The following is a 6408-nucleotide window of genomic DNA, read 5'->3' on the forward strand; positions in this document are numbered from 1 at the left end:
AGAGGGTACAAACATAAAAACAAACTAACACAATAACTTTGATTTTCAATCTCAACATAGAAACAATCACACTAACAAGATAAAAGAAAAATACAGGGTAGCAGTTTTCTGAAATTAAAGTTTAAAACTAAAGTTAGCAAGTTTTTCAACTTTTCAAAAGACATAAATAAAAGTTGAATTCTAATTAATTGAATTCTAACTAATTAACACAGTAATCAACACACAACAACAATTACTACCCTAGAATTTCAAAACTACTAACAAAACACAACATCGCATCACAACAACAATAAAATATAAAAGTCCTAAACACAACACAGAGTCCAAATTAACACATAGATGCAAATGTAGCAGTACCAGACCACATAGTCCATAACATAATACAAACATAAAAATAAAATCTCTTAGTCCTACTCCCCATCTTCTGAATCACTGCTATACCACTTTTTTGCAATCTCATAATTAGGATATTAAAAAAAAAAAAAAAAAATCAGCCCTCCTCCTCATCATCTTTAGAATCACCGCTATTCCAGACATTTGTACTCATAATCAGGGTATCTTGGATATGGAGGAAATTGCACTCCTTGGTTACCTTTAATGAGGCCTTCCAAAGATGAGTGAAATTTTTCTTCATTATCACTTTTCTTCTATTATACACATCAATATGACCTACAAAGCTTTCTAAATTTTGTACCTTATATGCGGTATAATTGATATTGTTCATCATCCTCTGTAATAATTGATGTTGAGTTTCCCTAGACTAACCTCTAGAAGCAGATGGTTGTTGGTCGCCATACGGCTGGGTGCGGTTTAATTTAGTGTAATATATTGTTTATAAATTAGGTATTTTAATTTGAAGAAAATGGGGTTAAACTAATCCCATTGATTCCTACAGTTTGAATAATCGAGCTAACCACGAGTAATGTACCACCTTGAAAGGTAATACACTACTTGATGATAAGCTTAATTAAATAAAACTATAGAATTAAATGACTTCTGTTTGATCTACAAGTTTGCATGATGACCGACAGATTCCTCTATTCAATATGGGAGTCAAATAGGGTTTATTTTAAGTCTGAGTTCTTTTAAGTTCCATATAAGGGAAAGCACATATAGTTAGTTATATCTTAAGCGAACGAATCACTTAAGAAAACTTTCGATAAAAATCACGAATCTTTTGTTTTTATGAGTTCAAAAGGAAGGGTTTTCAACGAACATGATTGTGAAATTTCCAATAGGTATTGGTTCAAAGGTGAAAAATTTTGTTTCAAAAATCAAAAGAGGAGAAGTAGGGCAGTTTAAAGATCTAGAATAGGTTCTTGGTAATCCCCCAAAAAAATCCCCCAAACTATCCTAATGTTTGGCCAATTTAAGATGATATTAATTTAAGTTAACACTTGTCAGTTTTATTAATTCGGGCTTAGATTTGTGTAATGATGATTTACACAAAAGGTTTTAAAAGATATGAGGTTTTACGTCGACTGATTATCTCAGAATCTTAAAATAAGCTAAAAAATGTTGCATATCAGAACTATGAAGGAGACTAAAAAAAAGAGAGCTTTTATGTCATAAAAGAAAACCTCCGAATCCTAAGGAATATTATTTAAACTAAAGAAAGGACTTGAACGAGCTGCCCACGAAGTCTGCTCCAAGTTTCATACTAAAGTGTCTTCAGGTCTTCAAGTCTTCAGGTCCTCTAATCTTATTATTAAAAATTTTATTTGTTTCGATAATTTTATAGTGAATTAATTAAAGGTTAGTGGAGGTATAGTTCAAACATAGGTCAAGGCTAAGTTCATTTAAGCAAAGTAATTCCCTAGTGCTATTATTTTTAGGTTCTTCCTAATCTAACCAACTTTTATTCCTTCATTATTTGTCCTTAACACATGCATTCTATATTTGATAAAAACAGTAAAAGAACATGCATTGAGATACATAAAGCAATAAATAAACAAAATAAAGAAACAATGTTTTATCAAAATTTTATTAAATTTTAATTATTTAATTGGTGGTAACCCAATCAAGATATCTATGGCTCCGTCGTCCCGGGTCGTCGGGTGTTCTAGTTTACTTAGTCTGAAAGGTGGTTACCCACCAGGACCAAAAGTTTCTTGTCAACATCCACAGAATGCATCGTCCAAGAAATCTTCGTGAACTATAACGGAAAATGGGTTTAAGTTGCGTTATGTGATCTTTGTGATTAAAATTTAATTAGTCTTGTCGGCACTATTTTGGTTTGGGGAGTTGCTCATAAGAAGTTGTCGTTCACCGGAATCGAAATCCCGTCGCCCGCTTCGGAAGGACGTTTTAATGTTTTTAAAAAATATGAAATCAAACTGACAACTGACCCCATATTTTCCAACCCCATATTTTCCATAGTTTAAATGAAAGTGTGTTGTACCTCAAATCCTGTATATATACCGAAGGATAAACACAAGACTTGAGGGTGAGACTCGATTAAATAAACTAAGAAACGCATAACGTCTGTTTGGTCTGTGAAACCGTTTTATTTGCCGACAATTTCCTCTATTTAATATGAAGGATTAAATAGGGTTTATATTAAGCTAGGTTCAGACAAGCTTCCTGTAAGGGCAAGCCCATATAGTTAATTACATCTTAAATGGCTGAAGTCACCTAAGAAAACTCTCAATAAAAATCAGGAAATATTATCTTCAAGGAGGTCAAAAGGATAGGACTTTTCAACGAGATCGGACGAAGAGGTGTGAAAAGGGAATGGTTGAAATTTGGAACATTTATTGTAGAGTCCAAGGGAGGAAGAGCTAGGGGATGTCATAGATGCAGAGGAAAACCTCGGTGACTTCCCAGTCTATCTTATGGTTTGACTTTAGTTTTGAGGAGAAGCTATTTAAGTGTTTCATCCTGTAGATTTTATTTGTTAGGGCTTTCTTTCGTGTGAAACGATCACACAAATAGCCTAGAAGATGTGAGGATTTAGGTCGTGACGAACGACAACCTCGAAATCCTAAGACGAGTTAGGGCTTATATTGTACAACAAAGCTGTACAAAGACCTAAAGATAAGGGGAGGATTTATGTTGGATAAGCAAACTACCTCGAAGTCCTATGGATTTATTGTTTAATTCTAAGGAAGTTGGTTTAGCTGGCGGAAATACATGTTTTGCTGTTGAAGATGGCTGTGCTGCCCACCATGCTAGCTCCAAGTTCCTTACCATAACGAGTTTAATTTTTCTAGGTTGTCAAGTTATGATGTCAAATTAGATGGCCTTATGGTTGTAGTTCTTTAAACATTATGGGGCATATTGAAGTTGATTTGATCGACACCGGTTAGGATCCTACGGTTCCTTTATTACAGTACCACTATTTTCTATTGGATTCAATTTTTACTAAACTCAACTTAATAAGTTCCATAATTTCATTTAGACCGTAGGAAGCCTCGTTACCAATGGCCGGTTACCTCCTCCAAGGGATTCCCGATCATCCGATAGAGATGTCTTAATTTAGTTGTAGTTGTTGTTTTTGTGATGTTTGTGATTAAATTTTGAGTTGTTTTATATTTTGAATGTTGTTAAATTTTGTTTTGTGTTTTGATTTTATGATTATCTTGATGGTTTTAGTTTTCATGCAGGGTGACATCGTTTTTTAGCATGCAGATTTGTATTAACATCAAAAGTACAGTATGAAAATACAAGAAAGACGACACTGTAAACTGTAAAAGCGTACCCGACGAGTCTTCTCGTTGCATCACCCGAAACTCAAAATTCATGTTACGTCATTTTATATGAAACAAGAAAGTAAGGTTTTGGCGACCTACCTAACACTAGGTCATATCTTGGTGGGTCCTTATTAATTTGATTAAGGATAATATTTGTTAAACAAAACGTATAGTTAAGAAGATCTCTGAGGTATCCAACAGGTCTAGAGGAAGAAGCAGGTACATGCTTTCCTATCACCACCTGGTGAAAAGTCTCAAGCTCATTTAAACTTATTATGTTGCTTAATAATACATCCTATAAATAACTTTAATGCTCAGTGAACAATGATGTTTCAATTAAACTTAAGAGTAGGGTAATTATCATTTGTGATTTAATTTGTAAATTATTTGGGTGAAAACCCTTAAAGAGGCAAGTTAGTGCTATCAAAGATATTTAGTCAACTTTAATTGCAAAGGTGTTTAATTTTAATTATGTTCACTTTTCTAATCCTTATTTAACTAAATTTGATTTTGATTTAGCTTAGGTCATTTAGGTCATTACTAAGCCCTTAAGATTTTGGTGGATGTCTTAATTATTTTTGAAAGAGATTAAACTTTTAAGTGATGATGATTCATTTTTGAATGTCATTTGAACATCAAATAGGGGTGTTAAATTGGTGAGTTATTAACACCCAAAACTATGCCCCTGAGTTTAGGATCATTTATTTGACTAGACTTCCGAATTTCAATAATGAAAGGAAATTACAAATTTATCTTTTAATTAACAAAAGTTAGATTGGTTTCTACCAATTAATACCCCTTTTAGTTTCAATCATCCAAATGAATTAATTAAAATAAGAGGTTACCCTTTTCCCTCTTTGAATTAAACCTAAGTGTTAATTAAGGCTAAACCTCTAAAATTACACTTTTGCCCCTAAGGCTATATGACTTCATAATTTGTCAAATTTAATTCAAATGACTTTGAAATTTTTATTTTACCTTACTCATGGGTCAATCAAGACATCAGATGAGAAAATATGATTTTTCAAAATTTAATTTAATTTACATATTTATTTTAATGCAAAAATAGGATTTTCCAAAGAAAATTCCATAACTTGACCAAGAAAAAGCCTACTCCCTTGAAATTTTTACTGAAGGTATACTTAGATTAGAGAAGCATTGAAACCAAATTTCATGATTTATTAAATTATATTTGAATTTTAAGAATTACTTTAAGTTATGGAGTATTTATCAATTATAAAATATTTTAAGTGTGAAAAATTAATTTTTATATTTTTATTACATCTCTATAATGTCAAGAGACATATAGAAAAAAATTTCACATTTTTGTGATTGTTTTTTGAATTTTTAGAATTACTTTAGTGAAAATCCATTTTTAGCCTTTAAAAATTATTTTAAGTTTTAAAATTCAATATCTTCATTTAGAAAATTAAGAAAAGTATTCAAAATGTTCCTAAGTGCTTAGAAAATAATTTAGAACACTTTCATAAATTTTATTATTTTCGTGATTTTTATCATTTTTTTAATTATTTAAATATTAAAAATAGGCTTGAAAATAAATTTTTTTATTTTTATTTTAAATTTATTTTTAGAAAATTTCTCTGATCACAGAAAACTATAAAAATCAATTTTTATAATTTTTTGAGTTATATTTTAATTATTAAAAATCATTTTAGTACCAAAAATGTCATTTAACTTGAAAAATCAATTTGAGTTATTATATGAGCTCCAATTGTTTTGAAATTTTTATGGGGAGTTCTATAAGCTTTGAATCTTAGTGGAGAATAAAAATCAAGTCATTTAGATGTTTGTGTTACCCAAAATTTCCTTTCTTTGTGTTTTAGGGTTAATGGAAATCAAGTGCATTCTTAATGACTTAACCCATGAAATATTTTTCAAAGGGTTCTCTAGTCATAACACACCTTCCAAAATTTTCTTAGAATTTTCTAAGTAACATAATAATTATTATGATTAATTTATGCAAATAATAGACATAAACTTGAAAAATATGGATCTTTATTTAGAGATCTATAAATTTCAAGTCATGGTGAAATTTCTACATGCATGGAGAATCAAAAGACTTAAAACAATATTTAATTATTTAAAAATGAAACATGCATCAAATGGGCTTCAAATTATTTCCACATTGTTCTCCTCTGTTCACTGAGCAAAAAAGTTTTTTAATTTTATTTTTATGATTTTTCTACACCAAGATATGAATTTTTGAAGTTAGGGGGCATTTTCTGAATTATTTAAATCTCTATTTATCTATTTAAACGCGTGCGCACTCCTATTTGACACCGCCATCCACCTCAGTGGTGACTAGGCCCGCGGTTCATGTAAGAGAGCGTTGTTCGGCTTGATCTCATCTGTTGATGAGATAAACACAAGGTCGGACGGCTCTCCATCATCGTCCCCAATGGCCTAGCCTGAGCACCGTCCATCTTCAAGATTTGATATCTCCCTCATTTCTTAACTAAATTGAATGAATTTTTTTTAAATGCTCGTCTAGACTAGAGGAACATATCTATACTGTTAAGATGCCATGAAATTAATCCTAATCAAATGGAGAATCAAAAGAGGCTTGGGAGGAGGAGGAGTTCAATACATTTTCTCTGAGAAGGGAAGATTTGATAAGAGGTGCTCAACATGTTTTTTGGGGTCCAATGAGGCTAGGGATTGAGCCTCTTGATGTGGTGAAAGGTCGAGGTATGAA

Source organism: Phalaenopsis equestris, unplaced genomic scaffold, assembly GCF_001263595.1.
Source record: "Phalaenopsis equestris unplaced genomic scaffold, ASM126359v1 Scaffold000330, whole genome shotgun sequence".
In the NCBI taxonomy this organism is placed as follows: domain Eukaryota; kingdom Viridiplantae; phylum Streptophyta; class Magnoliopsida; order Asparagales; family Orchidaceae; genus Phalaenopsis; species Phalaenopsis equestris.